This window comes from Canis lupus, chromosome 31, assembly GCF_048164855.1.
Source record: "Canis lupus baileyi chromosome 31, mCanLup2.hap1, whole genome shotgun sequence".
Taxonomy (NCBI): domain Eukaryota; kingdom Metazoa; phylum Chordata; class Mammalia; order Carnivora; family Canidae; genus Canis; species Canis lupus.
The window spans coordinates 23,135,329-23,159,727 of record NC_132868.1 but is presented as its reverse complement, the minus strand read 5'-3'; the positions used below and the strand labels follow the sequence as shown (position 1 = coordinate 23,159,727).

The 24,399-nt window shown below is 37.7% G+C and overlaps 1 long non-coding RNA gene across 1 annotated transcript in view; it reads left to right on the top strand.

Annotated features, from left to right (window-relative positions):
- LOC140622192 (uncharacterized) overlaps positions 1-24,399 on the top strand; it is a 30,069-nt gene extending 5,670 nt beyond the window's left edge. Inside the window, exons 2-3 of the long non-coding RNA XR_012021936.1 lie at positions 11,418-11,481; positions 23,847-24,399. This is a non-coding gene — a long non-coding RNA (uncharacterized lncRNA). The remainder of the gene's footprint in view (positions 1-11,417; positions 11,482-23,846) is intronic.

Sequence of the window (24,399 nt, the reverse complement as noted above, 5' to 3'; positions counted from 1 at the left end):
GTAGCTATGAATGATTAAACATGAGGCACAGGGAGTAGGACCTTGGATGATGATTGCATTTAAAAAGAAGAGGAAATTCTCATATTTGCAATGCCAGATATTGGCATAATTTGACAAATAGCATGTTTCTCCCTCTTTTAAAATTTTGAAGACAGGCTGGAAAACACAGAAACTGTATTCTCAAAAAGGCTAACATTTTTAAATACAAAAATGAGGAGACAAGCTAGAATCAATGTTTGAGAAAAACCAGTAACATGAGAGTCACCAACTTCAAAAAATATGAGAACTAACACTCAAAGAAATAGAGTTCTTAGTGTAAAAACATGCTCTGAAAATTATAATTAGTATTTTCAGAGTAATTGGAGTTTACCTTGTTGATGGGTCAACAACTCTTTTGTGAAAAACTACTAATTAAATATCTCACAAGTGAAAGATGATTGCCCAAATTAAAATCACAATAAATGGATTGGATAGTAAAATAGCTGCAGATGAAGATAAATCTGATAAATTCTTCCAAAATACAGATAATGACCAACAACAAGGTATATAAGAAGGGTTAAAAAATAAAGAGAATAGATCCAAAATTTTAATCATCTCAAAAGAAATTTAGAAAGGGAGGAGCACCTGAAGAGCATGCAACTCTTGATCTTGAGATTGTGAGTTCAAGCCCTGGAATGAGTGTAGAGATTACTACTACTACTACTACTACTACTACTAATAATAATAATAATAATAAACTTTTAAAAAGAAACTTAGAAAGAATAAAGGAAGAAAATACAAGTGAGGTAATAGTTTGATAAGGCACTGTTATTGGTATTACTACTAATGACAAAATTCCCAGAACTGAAGACATGATTCTTCATACTGAAAAGTCTACCAATTATGAAATAGGATGGAGAAGGACATCCCCAATCTAGACATAAGAAAAGGAAGAGTGGAGAAAAAAAAACTTAAAATCTTTCAGAGAGAAGAAACAGCCATCCTAGAAACAAGAGTCAAATTATCAGTCCAGGATGCAAGAATACAGTTGAGTGATGTCTTCACAACCTGAGGAAAAGCATTTTGATCTTCTAATTCAATAACTGACTAACCTGTTATCTAAGTGTAAGGACTTAAAAATAAATTCACTTCCAGCGTGCAAGAACATGGAGTGTAGCATCATAAAACCTTTCTAAAAAGAATTAGTCAATGTAGTCCACAAACAAAAAATAAAACCAAAAGGAAGATGCTAGGTACAAGGAATATAGATGAGCCCAGAAATCAATTAACTTAGAATCTGAACAACCATTTATTATAACAAACATTAATCCACATTTGAAAGTAAAACCTGAGATGTTTGATGATGGATATAACAGAATGTTGGGGCTGGGGGAAGGGAAAAAAAATGGAAGGAAGCAAAGGTTTTGGAGTAGCTCAGGGGGAAGATAGAGATATTGATCAGGTCTACTTCTTAATAAAAATAATGTTATTTTGGGGCACTTGAGTGCTTCAGTCAGTTAAGCCTCCAACTCTTGATTTTGACTCAGGTCATGATCTCAGGGTCATGAGATTGAGCCCTGTGTCAGGCTCCACACTCAGCATACAGTCTGCTTGAGCTTCTCTCTTTCCCTCTGCCCCTCCCTACTCATGCACTCTCCAAATAAGTAAGTAAGTAAGTAAATAAATAAATACATAAATAAATAAATAAATAAATAAATAAATAAATAAATAAAATCCTTTAAAAATGTCATTTTTTCGGAAACTTCGGGCAGTTTTATTTTACTTAATTATTCAGAAAAGTAGAATAATAACATAATTACCTGAGATCCCATGACTATAGATAATATTAGATGATAATCATTTTAGACATCTTTTTATTCATAGATATTGACCAAAGGAAAGAGAAGGATGAACACAACATAGAGAAATATATTTTTTAGAAAACATATGGTATTTAAGTAGTTAATATATCATTAATACATAATACATACTTATAATAATACAAAGGGATAACAATACCAATGAGCGCTTTTATTTAAATTTAGCAGAAGCAACAGAAAGTGAAGTGAATCTGAAGTTGTTGATGTTTCTTAAAAATGTTTCTTTGCTATAAGAATTATTTTGTTAAAGATTATTCTAGATTTAAAAACTTAATTACAAAAAAATGAACTCATTATCTTTTAGCTGCATACTTTGAGTGTAGACAGGACTGTGAATCTCTTAGCTAAAAAGATGAGCATATGAGAACTCTGACAATTACTGCATCATTCTTCCTCCCAGCTTGTGGTTTCTATTAGTTTTACACTGCTAATGTTTATAAAATATACGTTCTGTTCTGCTATCATAATTAGCAAAATTGTTTGGCATTCGTTCTGTTTTTAAGTGGAGTCACTGCTTACCAGCAGTCATGTTTTGTTTTGTTTTCTTTAATCATGCCTGTTTCATTTCTGAGCTCTTTGATTCATCCTTTAATTGGCTAGATATTGTCAAGAAATATTTTCCAAAAGGGTTCATCTGTGCTATACTCCCTGGATTTTTTCATGAGGGGGAATGTAGACCCTGTAAGTGTCTTTATACATGAATGGTACCTTGGTTAATAGAATATTCTTTAAAAAAAAAAAAACATTTATTTATTTTAGAGAAAGAGAGAGCAGGAGTGGGAGGGGCAGAGAGTGAAGGAGAGGGAGAGAAAGAATCTCAAGCAGACTCTGCACTGAATGTGGAACTCGAAGTGGAGCTCAATCTCTTGTGACATGAGCTAAAACCAAAAGTCAGAGCTTAACTGAATCCACTATCCAGGTGTCCCTGGCTAATAGACTATTCTTTAATCACAGTTTCTTTTCTTAGAAACCTGAGGGCACCATGCCATTGTAATCCAAAATTGAATGTTATAGGAGCAATGACTGATTTTCATCCCTTGTAGATTTGCTTTCTCTAACTGGAAGCTAAAAGAGTTCCTTTATCATTATCCTTCAGATCCTGTCTTTGTTGTTTTTCATAGAGATAAAATATTACAAATAAAAACTTAGCTGCTTATAATTTCCTTTCTGATTCTATTCTCACCCTCTACCTGCACAGAACTTCTACTTTGACTTTGTGTTTATCAACTCTCTCTGTATGTTCTACTTTTACTGCCCAAATTCCAAATTTTGAGATGTATCCATATTACTATATGTGGCTTTTGTTTATAAGTATTAATTTTACATTCTTTTGGTAGATATTACATTGTTTCCCTGATGCAGTGCTACAATGAACATTCTAGTACATGTCTCTTAGGGCACAAATATAGGAGCATTGCTTGGGGAGAAACTGACAAGCCAAAAAATGTTTATCTTCAGCCTTATTAGGTATCTCTAAAGGTTGTATAATCTTATTTTTCTACCAGCAGTACAGAATTCCCATTTTACCACTTACTTTTAAAATAGTATGTGACATGCAATGAAGTGCTACATTGGCTTTACTGTTATTAAGACTGAAGTAATAGCTACCTCATCGCATGTGTTGAGTTACTTTTTCTGTATGTTCTGGTTAATATACGTATGACATATTCCTTCAAGTTTTGGTAAAAATCAGCATAAAATCACAGACCCTGTATATTCTGAAGGGAGCATTTGATTATCAATTAAATGATTATCATTGCTATTAATTCAATTAATGTTTTTATTTTTTCTTGTTTCATGTTTATTCTTTCTCAAATTTATAATAACATTTTTTCTAGAAAAGTCATTTCTTTATCATCTTGACATTTGACAATTTAATATTTAATACTTATTTAACATTTATTATTAAATATTTAGTACATTTATTCTTTTACAATCATTTATTATTCATTCATTTTGTGTTTTTTTAAAAGAATTGGCCTTTGATTTTGTTATTTACTTTTGTATTTTTGTATTATTAGTATTTTTGTATTTTGTATTATTTTTGACTTTGGGGTATATCAGTGGCTTGGTTGAATGTCAGATTCTTGATGCCAGCTCAGGTGATAATCTCTACATTTAAAATGGAGTCCTGCTTCTGGCTCTATGCTGGGGGTGGAGCCTGCTTAAGATTCTGTCTCTGCTTTCTTCCTCTGTGCCTCCCCACACCCGTTGTGCACGCATGCATGTGTGTGTGTGTGTGTGTGTGTACACGCGCACTTGGGTGCACTTGTGCACTCTCTCTCTCAAAAAAAAAAAAAATAGGGGTGCTTGGGTGGTTCAGTCGGTTCAGTGTCTGCTTTCATTTCAGGTCATGGTCTCAGAGTCCTGGAATTGAGCACCACATTGGGCTCCCTGCTTGGCAGAGAGTCTGCTTCTCCTTCTCCCTCTCTCTGCTGCTCCGCCTGCTTGTGCTCTCTCTCTCTCTCTCTCTGTCAAATAAATAAATAAATAAAATCTTTTTTTAAATTATTTTTTTACCTTTACCACTTGCTTTTTTCTTCAAAAAAAATTTTTTTTTTTTTTTTAGATTTTTTTTTTTTTTTAGTTTTACATGACTTCTCTTTTGTGGTCTCTTGAATTGGACCTGATTTGCTCATTACTCATAACTTCTCTCAGACCATGTTTCTTATTTGTAAACATGTTACTGTTGCATATGGGTATGGGCATTTTCTTATGTAAATTATTTCTAATTTAAATCCTCTTTGGTTCAAGAAACATGATGTTGATTCTGTGAAAGCCCATGCAGCTTCCCTTGTGATAACTGCTTGTATAGGAATGAAGAACTAGTCTAAATACAGTAGTTAATTTTGTCTCCAAATCTTCTAAGTTTAGTGCTACATTTTGTCTGATTACTAGATTTGCTGCTGATAGATGTGTGATAAAAATCACCCACAGTGATTCTGAATTTGCCCAATTCCCCTTGTGAATGAACTATTTTGAGGCAATATTGCTTAGTAACTACAAGTTGGTGATTGCACTCTGTTCTTGATCAGCTGTTGCATTCATCGCTATTATTATCATTGTTATTATGTTGTAGTTGTGCCTTTATTTTGAACAAGGATAATGATCAGGATTTTGTTTTTAGGAAACACCTGCTGAATTATTGGACATATTGTAGCTTGCAGACTCATCTGTATTAAAAGTACTCTTATTTCATGTATTTCCCAATGGTGCTAAGAAAGGATTTTATATTTCTCAGCAATCCCTAATCACAAAAATAATTAACTGGGGAATCCAAGAGAGTGCATCAGATTAGTGGGTTGGTGACAGTGATAATAATGGTGCGTGTACACACATGCATGTGTGCATAAATGTGATATAACTTACAGAATTTGGAGCTAGATAAGTAACACTTAGTAGACCTGAAAGTTTAATTGGCATTAATAGTTATGAAATTCTCGAAAAGCCCTCTTCTTATCCAAGTTAAACCTTTCCATTACAATCCCAAATGCGATACTAATTTATTTAAATTCTTACTTCTAGATAGTTCTACAAACTTCAGTGATATCTTTGTGCACAGTGACACCTAATTAATTATTCAATGACTATACATATTGTGTTTATTTGAAACAGGACCCTCCCTAAGGTTCTGGAAGGAGGAGAGCAATGTTTTGTGGCCGTAAGAAGCTCAAACTTTGGTGGTAAAGACAAATAAGGATCATACCATGTGGAAAATGGTACAGAAGCACAGAAGAGATTGGAGTTCATCCCACCAGGGGTGGCTAGAAAAAAGGCTTGGTAGGAAAGTTTTCATCAATGAAATGTCACAGGATTCAAACATTCAAGAATGAGAATATTTCAAAGAGAGGTTAAGTGAAGGAAGTTTGTTTCATTAGAATAAACTATTTGAGCAGAAGCGAAGATAGGGGAACATGCCTGTGCCCAGGGTAGGTGGAGTATGAGGGGCAGAGCAAGAACAGTGATTAATGAAAATAAATACATTAATGAAGAATAACTATTAATATTTTATCTAACACTTTTTATGATGCTTACTGTCTGCCAGGGACTTTTCTAAATTCTCTACATATGATAATTTGCTTAAGCTGCCAAACAACTCTATGAGATAGCTATTGCTATCTCCATATTACAGATGAAGGGATGAAAGCACAGAGTAGCTGAACATTTGCCAAGGTCTTAGAGCTAGAAAGTAGTAGAAGTGGAATTAAAATCTAGGTATTAAGCTTCAGAGCCAGAGCTCTTGAAGACCTCCACAGTATTTCAAGTAACTGCATATGGAAGGAATTTTTACAAGATCAGCTGCTATCATAGGAAAGCATACAAATTTCATTTCTTTTTCCATTTCTTTGGCATAAATGATTCCCTGGGACAATAGTTATTCGTAAGAACCATCCAGATACAAAGGCAGAGGCAATGCAGATGGGAACTGACAAGAACTCTAAAACCTGGCAAAATTATTGTCATTTTTTAGAGTGGATTATTGGTTTTCATTATGAAAAGCTAACCCTTACGTGCTGTGAAAGAGACTGTTAAAATAGGCCCTCGGGAGAAAATCCAGAGTAGGCAACGTCAGCTGCTCCTGTCACTGTGCAAATGCATGCTTGTGAATTATTTCAGCCCTTACACAGCCCCGAAGCTCTTATGGGCAAATGGTTTTATTTAAAACTATTTAAACCATTTTAACTTAATTTACCATTGTACTCCTGAGTTCTGGCTTGTGGCCAGCCTCTTCCTGGTACTAATTTGGTCCCTAGTTGAATTCAAATTTTAGATGTTATGTTCCCAGTGAAGCTCATTCCAATTTCATTTACCTCTTTAGAGACTTAGAAAGAGCTCCTCCTTATAACTCCCCATGCTTGTGTGTGCTACACTGAGAAATGCAAACATAGCTTTCTCAATAGGAATCTAATTAACCTTGTCAACCTGAAGACTCTTTAAAACTCCAAAGTTGATTTTAAGACACTCTGTGTCCCAGAGCTCTCATCATTACCTGTTTCATTGGACCACTTTGCTGATAACTCAAGGTCTCCCTCCTCCATGGAAAAGTCCAAACCCCAAGTCTCATTTCTAGCCTTTCCATGATTCTGGGTATATCAGTATGCTGGAGATTCTCCTCAGGTACTCTACATTTCAGATTTTATTCATGATTTTTTTTTCCTCTCTGAAATACCTTTGCCCATTCTTCCCACCCCAAATTTTCCAAAATTCTACCCAAATTTTAAGGCCCAGCTTAAACACCGTTCTTTTCCTGGAACTGTGCTGTTTTTCAGTTTTACATACAAAATGACCTTTTAAGATCTCTAAGAAAATGGCCATCAAAGCCCACTGGAACTGCATTCCCTGGTATTAGAATTTAACAGAGGTGCCCTCTTGCTTTCCCAAATGTCAGGGGAGCCCCCTGACAGAGATGCACATAATCTGTACTTAAAGCTTTCACAGTGCTCTGGAATTGAAAAACAAAATAGATGTGTTGAAATGTACAGCTTTATATTTGAGGCCAGAAGGAAGAGTGAGAAGATAACCAAAACAACACACACACAACAACAACAATAACAACACCACTTGGATTCAAAGCCTGGCTTTACCGCTATTATTTTGCCTCAAAGTCACAGAAGAGTACATTTCTAAGATCCCTTATGATATTTAGAATTTATCATTTTGTGATTTCTCCACTGATACTATGCACATACAATTGTGATTCCTTCTATCCCAACCCCCTAATCCAACTTGAGAAATTCTTAGACTGTGATCCACAAAATCTTGTCATATAGGGTCAACTAATGGATCTCCACAGTACAGTCTGACATTCCCTGGCATTTTTGGCAACCTGAAGACAAACAACAATACCAAAAACAACAACAGAATCCCATTTTTAAAGAGGTTTGAATGCAGATTTAGAATTGAAGTCTCCTTTCACGAAGAAAAAACTCAGGTCCAAAGAGGTAAATTATTTTCTCCCATCACACAAAGAGTTACTAGAAGAACACAGGCAGGCTCTAGCCCTGAGCTGTCATCAACCAGGAAGAGCTTTTTCCATAGGAACTAAGAATTAAAATATTTAACTGACTTAAACGGCTGAGATGAAGTTAATGAAGAGGAAAAACAAAGAAACAAGGATGTGTTTAGAGCTTCATCTGGGATACTTAAATGTGGTGGAAGTAATCACTGGGTTTTTGAAAGGCACTATAATTGTAGTATATATGAATTGTAGTTCAAACATGCAGGTGGGAAAGACTTTTAATTTTCTTTATTTTTATATAATTCAACCTATTGTATATGTTGAACTCCCATTCTACCAGGTGGTGGAAACATAATCTTGGTCACTTTAGTGTTCCTCTCCTCTTCTGAGGATTTCATGTAAGCCCCAAAGGAGCCCGTTGATGCTACAAAAGCAGGAGGCATATGGTCCTATACCACCATCTAACCATCCACTGACACAAGTTTGACTCATGGTCCCAGGTTCACACGGTCACATCTCTCATCTCTCATTCTCATAGGTATGAGGTCTGATTCTCTATGTGTGTGACATTGCCCCCAGCTCTTCATGGGGCACATGGAGCCATAGAAAATTTAGTGAGGCCAAGGCCCTATGTGCATGTCTGGGGAGTAGAAGATGGAGTCAGTCTTGTTAAGCAATAGCCCGTGTCAAGCAGTGACACAGACAGCTAGGGACATTGCAGCCAAGACCAGATATCACTGAGATGAGCACTGACTAATGACACATCCAAAACTGATAACCAGCAGAAGCAGAGGAGGTCTACAAAGGCCCAAGACTGACTAAATCCCCTTAAAAAGGGAGGATTTTTGCAGCAAACTGTCAGACTCTTCATACACTGACCCCTCTATGATGTCTGACCACTTCAAAAAAGCAGCTGTCACCAAAGGCTCTGACCCATTGATCTCGGAGGACAGAGATCCTCCACTGCCTGCACATAATAAGCAATAAGCACAGGGAGCTGACCCAGACCTGACTGAGGCCTCATCTCAACTGCGTGCCCACAGACTGACTTTGCATTTGGTTTGTTATCTTCCTACTTCCTGTTCTGTTTTGTTTGTTGTGTGACCTGTCTTGTGCTTTCTTTTCTGTGACGTGTAAGAAGCCAAGTTAAACACGGGGTGAAATGTCATTGAGTTTGGAATTTTGAACCTGCTCTATCATTATGTTTGCCTTGCTTTATGAGTGAAGAAAGCTGACATGTGGAAAGACACAGTTCATGTGCACGCCTTCGTAGCATGCTCATGACAATACACCATGCAGTTCTTGCGGCGTTGGGTTTTGTTTCTTGCCCAGGATTTCCTGGAAAGCAAAGCACAGCACAGGTGTCTCTACTCTCCAATCCCAAGAATTCGTGTGAGGATTCAACTGTCCTCCTTAGAGTTTCAGTCTGGGGCAGCGAGAGCAACAGAGTAACTCTTTCAGGTCTCGTAATATCTATATAATCATTGCTTTGTGACTCAAGAAGAAAAGAAATATTTTCTTTTTCCAACTTTCTAGTTAAAGAAAATTTCAAATATTTGCAAAAGCAAAGAAAATATAATGAACCACATGTACCTGTCAGCCAACTACCACAGTCAAGTACTCAAAGCCGATCTTGTTTCATTTATATTCCCACTCATTCCCACCAGTAGTATTCTGAAAAAAATCCCAGACATCATACCAATCCATTTGTAAACATTTAGGTAATTTCTTGATGATAGGATTATTTCAAAAAGAAAACCATAATACTGTTATTACAGAACACCAATAATAATTTTTAATATCAAATATCTATTTAGTATTCATATATTTTGCACTTAGGAATCTAAGAAATATTTTGTTTTTTAAACAGTTGAATTGGGATCTAAACATGAACACTGCATTGCCATTGATTACTATGTCTTGTAAATGCATTTTTATCTACAGATAACGGCTCCATAAATCTCTGTACCTCCCTCTACCAAAAACAAAACAACAACAACAAACAAACCCGAAAGTCTTTCCTTAAAGAGAGCCATTCATCCTGTATTTTTCTTTTCTTTTTTATTAGTTTCAGAGGTAGAGTTCAGTGATTCATTAATTACATATAACACCCTGTGCTCATTACATCGCATGCCCTCCTGAATGCCCATTACCCAGTTATCCTGTCCCCCACCACCTCCACTCCAACCATCCTCAGTCTATTTCCTAGAGCTCAGCGTCTCTTATGAGGTTTGGCTCCCTATCTTGTATATTTTCAAGAAATCCTCATCTGTACTCTAGTTGGGAGATTATCCCCACGCCCACCTCCCACATACACACGTTCATCAGACATCCTCCTTAATCTTCAACCTCCTTGCCATTGCCACCTGTATTTATGTATGACGCATAAGCCCAGACTGGTGTGTTTCAATACAGGATAAACTCATTGCTTCAAGTAAAGCTTAAACAGGTGTTGTTGAACTTCTGAACATATAATGATACAAGGACCTAGGATCTCTTGTGCCTCCACCAGGTCTCCACACCATTTGCCTTTTGAGTTTGCCAAGCGGGTCTCTCATTCCAGCCAGCCAGCCAGCCAGTGGAGAGGGAAAAGAGCATGGTTTATCCCTGGTGGGGGTGGTTAAATTTTTTTAATGCACAGAGCCTGGATATGCTGCACACCATATCCACTCAAATCCTATAGCCACTCTTAACTGATAGAAGGGTGGGATTTAACAATTTGTTGTGTGCCAGAAGGAAAAAGAAATGGGGTTAGTCTAAAATCAGGTAGTCTTTGCTTTTCTCCAAGGGCTATTCTTTTAAAGCTCAAAATCCAAAATGATAGCTTTTTTCCCCCTCTCTTATTCTGCTCTGTTATCTCTTTCCCAGTTAATACACTTCAATTTTTAGATTTACCTAGTTTGGTCAGGCAGCATCATGGTGTTACAGGAAGTACTAGGGTTGAGGAAAAATAACATCAGTCACAATTTCAAATTTTTTTTCCCTGCATGCAATGCAGCATTTTTTAAAGACAGGCTTGCAGTATAGTTGGATTGAGTTTGGATCCTTGATCTACCATTATCTAGATGGTGAACTTGGGTATTTTAATTTCTCTGAGCTTTGCTTCCCACATTTATAACACTAATCATGTTTTATTTCATAAGATTGAAATAAAAGGGAAATAAAATAAGAAAAGAATTTAATATATCACCTGATATAAGGTAAAATATCAATAAATGGTAGGTAGTAACAGTAAAGCAAATAATAAATTTTCTCCAACTGGTAAGCCATTCCCCTTTACTCTAAGCCTGGTACTATAGATTAAACCTCTATATAGACATTGAATTTCTGAATGTAGTCATCAAAAGCTACCTGAAAAGTTTTGAATACCTGTCTCTCATCCTGAGTAAGAACAACTACAAAAATCAGAAGTAGCAGTTAAATGAGCTACAAAATGATATAAGGTTTTGTTATTTTGAATATTACAGATTATACTATGTGTATCATTCATACTTATAAATGGATTATTTCCTTTAAAAAAGGGATCACATTAGAATAAATTTTACTCTTGTTCTGATTCTTGTTCTCTATATTGTTTTGTTTTGCTTTAAACTTGTCAGTTATTGGCCTTTGGCAGTCTATGCAGCTGAATCTCCAAATGCCTGGAAATGAGAATTTGTCAAGGTAACTCTTGTCTTGCCCTTCTCCACTGCCAGCCTGAGGGATCCAGCTGGAAATAAGAGCAGCTGCTCTCGGTGCCCTACTTTAGGACACTTCAAACGCAGCTTTAGCTTTATCCTGTTTTAAGTACAGACATTTCAAGACCCCATGGAATGGGACATGACCCATCTACTTTATATTTGGATGGTACTTTTACTGAAGTTGGCTACAGAGGTGGGGGAGGGGAAGGAAGAGATGGAGTGAGAGCCTATTGATGCCAGGTCAATGCTATTTGTATTTTTAGAGTATCTTTCACTTCCAAGAATGTGTCCACTATATCTCAGTGTGTTCAATCATATCTGCCCCTCAAAACTTAGGTGGTTTTCAAAAAACAAAAAAATTAGAGGTGGTGTTTAAGTTGAAAGAAGGTGAATCTGGTTGGGAACTGGACCTGTCCAACTTTGAGGGTTACTCTCCTCACAGAGAACCTTCCTTCCTCTGGTAGAAGGGAGTCACCATTCCACTGCTCTGCTAACGGCCTATTTTTGTGTTCAGGAAGTAGAGTTATTGCAGAATCATGAGAATTGGATATGGAAAGAATTCACGAAGCAATCCATTCCAACTTCAGGCCACTTAAGAATTTTTAGTCTGCTCTCCAATGGTAGAGGAGCAGCCACATGCCTCTGTGCGCTGAGCTGTTTCCAACCAAGACTAAAATTCTGTCAATTTCATAAACAAAACCAGAGAGGTGTTAACAATAGTCTATTCACAGTTATATTTAAATAGATTGGCTTCCCATGAAAGAGATTACATTTCTACAGCCATTTTCCTCTACAGGACAGTCACGATTTGGTGAACAAAACCCCAAACCACCACGTATTGATGAAAATATATACATGTTAAAAATTAAATAAGACAAAAATTCAGTATAAAGTACTTAAATAACTGCAAAGTGAGAAACCCGTCAAAATACATGTGACACAAAATAGGATTTTGATAAGATAATGGGATCTTGTCATTATCACCCTAGTATCTATACAAAAGCCACATCTTAGTTATAGATTCAGAATGTCAGGGGGAGAAAAATGAGATTTTCAAACAAGTATCATTTTAAAGATAAAATGAGGACCTACAGAAATTAAGGGACTTGCTTAAGGGCTCCCAGCAAATTATTAGAATTGTTTAGTGACCCACACACCAGGAGTCTCTGCACTATAGAACACTCCTGTCGATTAATTGCTCAGAATCTCTGCAAATATCTGATTGAAGTTTCCAAGTCTCATTGCTACCAGATAGCTTCAGCAAGATTTGGTACAGCATCTGGTGAATGAGAAGCCTCTGAAGAACCTATGACTAAATTAAATGTGTGGTGAACTTGTTGGGGTTGGGGAAAAAAACCTACTGGAAAGTGCCTTGACCTTACAGGAAAATAGCATCTGAGGATGGAAATCAACAGTATAATATTTTAGTACCATCTCTGCCTCTGAATTGTTGGGTGAGCTGCAGTAATTACCGGACTTCTGCAAAATGAAAGGATTTAATTAAGTCATTCCTAAGGCCCCTCTTTGAGCTCTACTAGTTTACCCAGCATAGGTGTTCTTGCTCAATAAGTACTTATTAAAGGAATTTTGCACATATGTCAGTGAAAGATTCTTTCATCATATAAAGTTCAGAGCATGTCTTTCATTGGAAGAAATTAACAAGGAAATGTTAACCAGGCGTATTGATTTATTTTACAAACAACTATACTCTATATAACCTTTGTGAGGTTATGCCCTAATGTTCTAGAATAATAGATATATGCATTTAGTGCTGAAAAAGTCAAAGACTTGAAAAATAATATAAAAAAGAAGTAACTCCCCTATTGAAATGGCTTCTATTCACAGTAAAAATTTTAGGCTGGGAATTTTACCAACATGGAAAACATAAATTGAAGGGTAAGAAATAAAAGTGGGAGGATGATGAAAATGTTGGGGAAATCCTTAAATTGAAAAGTTTCTGCAATGTAGTCAAAGTCTCATGAAGGAAAGGGGACCTGCTTGCTGTAGACGAGTATCTTAATATTGCACAGAATATCTTGAGCAATCTACTTCCCGATTCTTCCCTCAGCAAATTCTTTTCAAAATCGTATTTTGAGCTGTTTATCACCGTGGAAATATGTTTGATTTATAAATGGTGAGACATGATAAACGATGTTTGTTTTACAGAAATAAGCATCACAGTCAATATTTCTGGACGGTATTTGTTCTACATAAATTCTTATTAATATGCACTCTACATACTGAGTTTGATATTAAGAAACAGAATTACAATAATATTCAGTCAAAATATCTGTCAGGCAGGAAACTTTTGTAACCTAGAGATTAATAGACGTTTGACTTCCTTTCCTGAAGGCTCCAACCCTGTGCACCTACTCTGAGTCTTTTATCACAGCACCTGTAACTCATCACTGCACCCTCTCATTGACACACTTGACTTCATCCACTACGCTTGCCTTTGATTGCCTTTGAGTACAGAAAACATCTTATCCATCTTCACATACCCAGGAAGTCCTGATTCTAAGACATAATAAATGTTTTTAAATTAATGAATGAAAATTAAATTATGTGTTTTGGTGACATTACTACACTTACTGTCTGTGTGAATTCAGCAAAGTCCACCACCATCTCTGAGCCCAGATCTTGAATACGAAGAATGACAGTAACAGTGATTATGTGGCTACCTCATAGGATTATCATATTAATTAAATGAAAGAGGGGGTGTGATTGTGTACTGTAATTGTAATTGGCTCTATAAAGTGAATTATTAAGTGTGCTTTCTGAATGACTATACTATTTATCCTTCAAGATGGTTTAGTCCAGAACATGGATGTGAAGGATAGAAGATAGCAAAGACTCACAGAGTCTGGTCACTTTCATTTTCATCACACTGATCTTTCTCTCACATTGATTTCCTTTCCCATATCTGTTCCAATTTAGTGCCTCTTCTACCACTAGTGGAACTAGTGCCTCTCTATTAGATTGCCTCTCTCTCATCTCCTTGAGACATGTTACTTGCTGAATAAATCCTCATTGGTTGATTTGTTAACTTCTATTGCTTTCACTGTCCTCATCTCTGCCTCAAAATCCTACCCTTTCTAGTTTTGCAGTTATCCTGGCAAATGCCTGGAAGATCCTAGAACCCAGCCTGGGATCACAATGTTCAGTATGTGGAACCACCATGTTCGAATCAAATGCTCAATGGAGTCTTCACATTTTTATAACTTAGAGCCACTGAGGACAGAACTTTGGAAATGATTAAGTCCACTATTTTTCAATGTAAGGATGAGAGAGAAGATAGAGAGAAAGGGCATTGTTCAAGGTCACTCAGCTTATTAGAGGCAGAGCTGAAATTAGAACTTTAGTTTCTCGACTCCTAATTTAGAGTTCTTTCCACTGAACAATTCTGTCTCCTTTTCTAGTGCTAAAGTTTGAAATAGTCAGAATTGTTCAATACCTTTAAATGGCCTGGTGTAAATTCCAAGGACCATTAGGCTCATTCCTCTTGGGGTCACCCTGACACACAACCCTAAGCCAGCCATTTGCAGACCAACCCAGGGACAAGGAAGGGGCCTGTGTTATGCAGTGTGTGTACATTGGTTACTACAAGTATCTGCAGTTTTAAGAACTCTCTGTGGATCGCATTTCCCTGCAAGTTGCACTGCAGTGACCCAGACACAACACTGACAGCTGTGGAGTAAATAAATAAAAACAGAGTATTTTGATCCTAATGGGGGGGGGAGGGGTAGTGAGAGCTTGAGGACAAGAAGAGAAGGGGGCAGACAGAATGAAACAGCACAGCTGTGAAAAGAACAGATGCTGGCCAGGAGAGAGGGAGAGAGAGAGAGAAGGGAGGAGAGAGAAGATTAGGGTTCCGTCAATGTCAGAAATGTTGCAGCACTTGGAAAGGGATGCACATACTTGGGACAGGTGGGAAGTGTTTACATTAAAACCAGAATATCAAATGCCTTCCTGAATGCTAGCCAGATCATTAAAGACCCAAGTTGACCCAAGGGAAAAAGCTGAAGTCCTTGCCCAGGGAGCCCATTACAGAGAAAGCCTCCTGGATTCTTTATATTCCATTCAAATACTGGATATCAGCTGTGTGTTGCTGGATATCAGCTGTATGCATCAACACATTACACTGTATGCCAGAGGATCTCAGAGTGTGGTCCCCAGACCAGTAGCATCAGCATCACTAAAGAAATTGATAGAAAAGTAAATTTCCTGGGCCCTCTGAAACCTATTGAATCAGAAACACTGGGGATAGGGCCTCAATTTGTGTTTTAACAAACCGTCCAGGTGATTCTGAAGCATGCTCAAGATTGAGAACGCTTATTCTCTTTGCATGATACTGCTCAGCTTTCTCAGGCTCCTCCATAAACCCATCACCCCCAGTCAATAGGACTCTGCACCTTGGTCTACCTGGGTCTGCAGGACCCATGTTCTGACATTAGCAAGTGCAAGTCTCTCCATAGAAGCGACAGAGGAATAAGACTGTACACCTTGTACCTCCAGAACCTAGGGCAACAGACCAACTAAACCTTTAGGACTAAAACCTGAAATCCATGCATGGAGATTTCACTTAGTAAATGGTGTCCAATGCACACCTCCCACCAGAGGTTGGCCCCGTACATGCACAACAACCTCAGTTCCAAGGCCATTTTAAATAGCCTTCAGCAGTTCTTTCATTTACAAAACACAAAACATTTCCCATTAATTTATTGAACTTGAGCATATCAGTGTCTAGAGTCAGAAAATTTGGCTGAAGGAAGTTCAGTTTAACATGAAGAAAAATGTATTCTCTATCCCTTGACATCATTTTTAGGTGTTATTGATATAGTGGCTAGGAATCAGGAGCTCTAGCTCTTTAGGCTACTTTTTCTACTAGTCTGACCCCTGATTCATCTTGACTTTCTCCTTCTATAAAATGAGAAGCTTGATTAGAGAGGGTACTTAAGGTCTTTTTTCAGCTCTAACAGATAATATCTTTGTAGTAGAGTTGGCTGGCTAGTAGAGCCAATTAGAGCAATTAATTAGGTGAAGGTTCTAAGTTCAGTTCTCTGTGTGGTCTTCAGGGTTTGGCTCAGGATGGTCCATCCTCCTTTAATAAACATTGGTTTCATTGGACTCTGGTGGTTCAATGTATGGCATGGCACCAAGATATCAGTCACCCCTTGGGGAAAAATGACTCATTTTCTGTACATACTACTTTGTGCCCAACAGTGCTATGGCCTCACCTTATTATCGAAGAAGCTATCTTAGATGAGAAAAGAGTTTATAAGCCCAGAAAATGGTTTCCTAACCTTTTCCACTAGACTCTGTCCTTGTGTTAAATACCTCAGCATAACCAGGGTGCCAAAAGATGCAATTCTAAAATTATAGAATAGTATAACTAGAAATTCCTTTAAAAAGAAGGTGGGAGAGAAAGACTACTTAGTCCTAACCTTGTGCCAGAAACTATGTTACATGCTTTACCGTGACTATTTTACTTCATTGAAAAAGTCTAGGCTTCTCCTTCTCAGTTGACTGATGGGAAACCAGAATTCTCAGAAGAGAAAACCAGGGTGACAGGTCAAACGATGACTTAGAAGCAGACCCAGGGGACTAGACTCTGTCCTGGGGTCTTTCCAATCTGTTTTGTTCCCTTTCCTGATATGACCCACCCTTCAACTTGTTCACTTCCAAAGGCCTATTACCCTTCCAGAAAAATTAGAGGCAATACAGAAGTGAGAAAATTTTGAAAAGAAAAAAAAAAAGTTTTAATTTCCCACTGCTATGGCCCACTACAAAAATAACTGCATTTTAAAACTTGGGAATAACAAAACAACAACAACAACAACAACAACAAAAACTTGGGAATAACAAAGTCTCTGAGAATAATTAAGGATCAGCTCAAAAGAGCACCCAGGCAGGACACCTGCGTGGGTCAGCAGTTGAGCACTGCCTTTGACTCAGGTCCTGATCCTAGAGTCCCGGGATCGAGTCCCACATTGGGCTCCCCATGGAGAGCCTGCTTCTCCCTCTGCCTATGTCTCTGCCTCTCTCTCTGTATCTCTTATGAATAATAATAATAAAAAGGAGCACCCAAGCAATCACTGCTGTGGCAGGGATTCTGGGTGTGGACCTCTAGAAAGGCTCTGCTCTCCCAAAATCAGGGGTCACAGAAGCCACAGTTTGGAGACACAGAATAACGGCAATAGAAAAAATGTGTCAATTGCTTACTATGTGTCAACCACTGTGACTTTGCTTAACTTAACCTTCAAAGTCATCCATTAAAGGGAGGTAGGGACTGTTAATCATTGCCATTTCAGATTGGGGAACCTGAGATTTAGCAAAATTACACAACACAGCCAAATTCAAACAGCTTATAAGTGGCAAAAGCAGCATTTGAACAAACTCTGTTTAATTGTAGATCCTGAACTTCTCACCCCTATTTTGTACTTCCCTTGAGAACAGATGGTGATAGTTAATACTTATTCTGTCCTTTGGGGTTTATAAAATCTTAATACCTCCATCTTATTTAATTCCAGTAAAAATGTGGGAAGATGTCATGGGAGGAATCATTAAATCCTGTGCACTTATTAAAACACTGAGGCCATGGGACGCTAAGGATCTGGTCTTGGGTTTTAGGTGGAAAGTGCAGAAAGAGAAATCTTAAGCCCTGGGACACTGCATTTTCCCTTACACCACACTGGCAGGCCAGGCTAACCAAGTAGGGATCATGGAGATGAGTCATGGTCAAGCCTCAGTCGGAGTCACTGCACAGGGAGCTACCCCCCCACCCTGTTCCCTGGGGAAGATAGAAAAGGGACGTGGTATTTTGCTGAAGTCATGGTAGTTTAATACTCAATGCTCTCTCCTCTCCCCACTAAGTCCCATGGGGATTCGCACAGGCAGTGAGACCATAGTCTCCTACCCACTCCTCTAAATATAAGGAGGAAACAAGAAAGAAAATCACAGAAGATGGCTGGTCTTCCTGATAACCTGCATTGGCTTCTCATTTTTCTATCCATAAATGACCAGGGAATCTTTAAGCTCTGATGTCTGCTGTTCCACTGGCCTCGGGCAGTCAGTTTCAAGGAGGCATTCAGGACTCCTCTGCTTCTCCCTTATCACAACCTCTTCAGTTACAGAGTGACGCTGCCATCCTTGTTGGCTCCCCACCACCCAGTGCCAACCTTCTATCCATCTCTGCTGAATGCGTGGTCATCACACTTTCTGGCAAAGGACGCCTGGTGGTCTGATGAGTCCGCATCACACGTTAAAGTACATTTCAAAGACAGGATGCAAATAACTATATTAAATTTAATCCTTAACTGACATTGAATTTTTTAAATGTCCCCTTTTTATAGGCAAATGTTATAGATGCTGGACTTCTTATTCCTAAAAACAAAACAAACACAACATATTTTAAGTAAAGGAGAAAAAAGTGTTTATATGAACTCAGGTCTTAAATTATTCAAATGCTGATTATTTGGAAAGTTTTCATTGATTTTTTAATGGAAAGCAAAATTATTTTGCAATCACTCACTGCTACTTTAAAGTACCTGGAGTTCATCAGTTTTTTTCTTTTTTGCATATACCCATACTTATTGGCTGTCAAAACTCTATATTATACATATTTGTAAGCAAACACACACATTTTGACACGAATACTGTCATAAAATGCTAAGCTGTAAATGCATAAACACTAATAAAAAGCTCCAAATGCAAGAGCTGATTATCAACCTCTTCTCTTTTGTTGGTAGAGCTCAGGCACCACTTTTAACATTTCAAGCTCTTAGTTTCCATGCCTATAAAATGGAAATAATAATCTTTACCTTGCCTCCTCCACTATATCACAAGATTAAAATGAATCATTTTTATTAAGCAATTTTTAAAATATGGCTCATGTACATGTGAGGCATCTTTACTATATTTATCTTTTTAACTTCCTTCCTGATCCTTGCTCCACATAATGTGAGTCTTCCATCCTATTGTTGATATTGCTCTTAATCGTTTTTATGTCTTAAGAATAACATGACTATTTAATTTCATTGCATAAATCTTTTTGTTATTATTGTTATTGCTTATTCTTTTAGTTACCTGTAAATTGTTTCTACTGTATTATTGTTTCAACAATTGGGTGTGCTAGGTACCACGTTTTATTAAGAAGGTGCAGATTATAATATTTTATTTATCTGCTAATGATTAAAGAGAGTCATTTTTCCTTTCATTCACCTATTAACTTATGATTTTTAAATGTTTTTACTGAAAATATCATATTCAATGTTTTCATGGAAATATTTATTCAAGTAGCCTATACTGTAACACCCAGACCAGACGCAGATAGTAAATTTGTTGCCACAGCAAATATATATATATATATTTTTTTCTTTTTGTAAAGAATAGTGGATGCAGGAATCACTGGGACCACTTGATATTTCTCCCTGCCACAGACATCTTAAATCTACTCAATCAGCAATTACACATAGATACACACGAAAGGTAAAACAATACCTAACACCAACAAAAATTTTAATTGTTTTACTTATACAAGGGTGACAGCTATAAGATTTTGGGAAAGGCATTTTGGGAAAGGCATTTCTTCTCTCTGAGTCTCAGTTTCTTATCACTAAAATGAGGTTGATAACACCCTTTATTATGCCTTATAGGAGACTATGGGGAATGATTATAACAATGGGTAGGAGTGCAATTGATAAATGGTAGAAAGTGATCCAGAAGGGAAAGAGTGTCTTGTCGTGAACTCTTTGGCACTGATGGTGTTTGCAGGTAGACCTAAGCCAGGGACCAGGGCTGGCATTCACAGTCTGTGAATCATCACTCAAGCCCTCAGTCACAGTGTGTAAGGCAAGACCAGGCTATTCTTTCATTTGTTGTGGTTTTATGCCCTTTCAAGCCACGCCTACCTATATAAGAACCAAAAACTTATGAGAAATTCATTTGAAATGCTTGTGTTATTGGGTATAGTGACCTCAGGTCTAACCCTTTCATGATAAGCCCAAGATGATTTTGTTAACAGCTTGCATCTGGTTTCCAAACCTGCCCTTGCATAACCCCAGTGAATCCTAGTTCAGCCTCAAACTTTAATAAAGACAGAAACCTTGCACATCAGGGCAAAGAGCCCCTGTTCTCATCAACCTTCATTCATCATAGCTTGGGCGTCCAAAGCAACACCAAAGGTACTGCTGTTTCACAATTTAACCACCAAGCAGACCTTTTTGCCATAACCCTGTTTGAGAGCACAGAGACCACAAAACTTTTGCTGTGTGTGCCGCAGCAGGTACTACAGTGATCCCTGGCTTCTGGATCATCAGAGGGCCAGGGAAATGTTGAAAAGCACAAGGCCTCGGGTAGCCTCCAGGGGAACTACTGGAATGTTGTTTATCTTCAGACCGCAACAACTGGCCCAGTGTTTCACAACAGGAAAGGTCTGTCCTGGAGCTCAGACATTGAAGGCTTAGAGAAGCAAGGCCTGAAATAACCCCCACTTCTCTTCTACCTCTGTCTCCCTATCCTCCTGGACCCCCCACTCCCTGGCCCAAGAGTCCAGATTTAAAAAAAAAAAAGAAGAAGAAGAAAGAAAGAAAGAAAAAAAAAGAAAAAAAAAGGCACAGCCAGGGCTGTGACCTTGAAATAGATACAGCTTTCCCAGCAGCTTGGAGTTAACCTGATACTCTAGCTGGGATGGAAGACAGCCTGATCCAACGGGGCTTGAGGTGATAGGGAAACCAGAAACTGTGCCTTCTTTTATTGTCTTAACCCCTTGGTTCATAAAAATTACCCTCCCTCTTTTTTTTTTTTTTTTTTTTTACAGCATCTGTGTTTTCAGAAGTTTAGATATATTTTCTCAAATCTCTTGAATGAGAGAAAGAAGAAATTGGTTATGATTCAAATTATAAAATTATTGTCGATGCCTGGTAACATCACTTTAGCTCCATGTGCTTTGGGGATAATAGTTTTAAAAAGTCCAAATAAGTAGCTCTGTGATCTTGGACAAATCAATCTCAGAACCTGTGTGAACATTTGGAGGAGAAATGATGAGGCTTGGGGAGTGAGAAGGCTGCATGAATCTTGCACGTTGCAGCTCCCAGGATCTCCGAGTCTCCCCGGCAGAGAGCACAGAACTAGGAAGATTCCCAGGGGCTTTAACGTGATAGAAGCATGCTGATTGAGAAAGGCACCTTTATACAGCAGGCCTGGAGCAGATTTCTGAGCTTTCAGGCTTAAAGGAGGAACCAATGGATCTGTGGTATTTATGACCAGGTCTCATCTGGCTTTACACAACCCGCTCCAACACAGCTCCTCTTTCCTGAGAAGAGAGAAGGAAAGCTAGGCCCAAAGAAATTGTTCTTCTTCCAGACATGCCAGGATGGAGAAGTCGACCAAAAGATAAATGACACAGATACTAATTGTTTCAGCAAAACATAACCACTCCATGCCCAGCTCCTTCTTAGGGACACCTGAGCACTCTAGTAGGCCACAGTATGCTTATTTCCAGACAAACTGAATCAATTCATTCATTTGTTCAGCAAGCAACTACCATTACCCTGTCTTAGGCATAAGATGATTAATACTCACATCTTGTACTCAGGAAAGGCACAGAGAAAATAAGGAGGGTAAAAAAAAAAATCCACTCTCATCTCGGGTAAAATAAAATAGAAGGAACAGGGGATGAAGATAGAAGCAGAAAAAACACAAAGAGTTCATTCCAATTGTAAAATTCAAAAAGGCCCTCATGAAATCAGTTCCGCAGGGACCTGAACTCAAGGGACAGATGGTTTCGATAGGGATAATATGGGAGTGAGCTCATTTCAAGCTGAAGTCAAAGAAGCAGCAGAAGTGTTAAAAAGTGTGAAAATATGTACAAAACACGTGGAAAACAGTGACAAATTACTCTTGAGGTCATACAGTTTGTTGACCACACCTTTCCAATTCCTCCAGAAGGACTCCCACTGACAAATTGCCCTTTAGAGTACCTTCTTTTTGAGAGCAGCTCCATGAAGAGGTTAAAAACACAGGCCCTTGGTCCAATTGCCTGGGTTTAAGTGCTACCTCTGCCACTTGGTGGTTGTCTTACTTTGAGCAAGTTGGCTGACATCTCTAAACCTCAGGTTCCTCTTCAATAAAATGGGGATAATAAAACTATCTGTTGTGAGATTAAATAATAAATGTAATGTAAAATACTTGGCACAGTGCCTGCACATAGTAAGGATCCCATGGTACTGTTTTTGTTATTTGTCTCTTTTATTTTCCTTATTAGATAAATATTCCTAGAAACCAAAGAATGATCTACTCTTATTTTACCCTATTGGCCCAGAATTTAGAATCATGCTTTGCACAAAAATAGGATTTCCATAAACACTTAAATGAATGAATGAGTTAATTAATTAATAAGTGAAAGAGCAAATTTCAGATGGAGCTTTTCCTATTACTAGAATTTGATACTTTGACCCACATCATCGAGCTATACAACTATCTGAAAGCTTTTATATTTTATGAATGCTAGTAGACATTCTGGTTGTAATGAGGTGTGCTCGGGAAGACAGCTGGAGAGTACAGATGTCAAGGCATGGGTAAAGCATCCTTAGATGAAGTGTTCTGCTATTGCCTGGCCTTTCTCTCTGGAGGATATATGCTATATCTGTGACTAAATTCTAACTGTAAAATAATAATAATTACAGTGACCACTTAATAGAGTGAAATTTTTAAATGACTCCAAAAAACCCTTTCAAAACGTGTTTGACTAAAACCCAGCTGGATAATGAAGTGTCCACAGAGAACTGCAAGACACAGTAACATATTAAATAAGCCACTTTAACAAATTCCCGTGTGATTTCTTGCATTCTGTACAGACTCAGAATCAGAGATGAAAAAGAAAGGCCAGTGTTAGCAGCTACGCGGTAATCAAAACTTCCAAATGCTTATAATATACATTTGAATACAGAGAGTATACAGATAACTAGTTGTGTTGGATAAGAAATGGTTACATGAAAACATTCACTCCTTTCTAAATTTCCATGCAGGCTAACTAAGAAAAGTTCAACAGCCAGGAGAGAGTAATAGTTAAGGATGCAAAAGATAAACCCTGCACAGATTGGGTGGAAATTTTTAGAGCAAATGTAGAGAATTAAAAAAAAAAAAAAAGTGACAAATATCTTTTTACTAATGGCTTTGAAAATGTGTATGAATATTTCTCTATGAAAGATCCTAAATAAAGAGTAGAATGCTAAATAAAAAGCATGGGAAAATAATGAAAATGAATATGTGCTGCCAAATTGAACTTTAAAACTATTGTATCAAGTAACCAGTTATACTAACACTTTGTGTATGTGTTTCTGACACCAGGGTCCATAGAATCTACTGGATTGTGATGTAATTTCTCTGGGAAAAAAATAAGCCACAAATTGGAGACATTTCATCTCTCCAACAATGTTAATGATTCAACAAATTTTAGTCTAACCATTAATTGGACTACTCCTCCACAAGAAAAAGAAAAAAAAAATTACTGATGTACACACTATCATGGGTAAATTCCTCAAAATATGCTGAGTGAAAGAGGCCAGACAAAAAAAGAATACATATTGTATGATTCCATTTATAGGAAATCCAAGAGACAAAACTATTCACAGTGAGGGGTACCTGGGTGGTTTAGCCAGTTGACTGGCTGACTCTTGATCTCACCTCAAGTTTTTATCTCAGAGTCCTGAGTTCCAGCCACACGTTGGGGTCCATGCTGAGTGTGGAGCCTACTTAAAAAACAAAAACAAAAACAAACTATTCACAGTGACAGAAATCTGAGGATGGAAGCAAGAGGATTGTCCAGAAAGTGACATGAAGAAACTTTCTGGGGGGATGGACATCTTCCTTGTCTTGATTGAGTGGTGATTACATGTGTAAA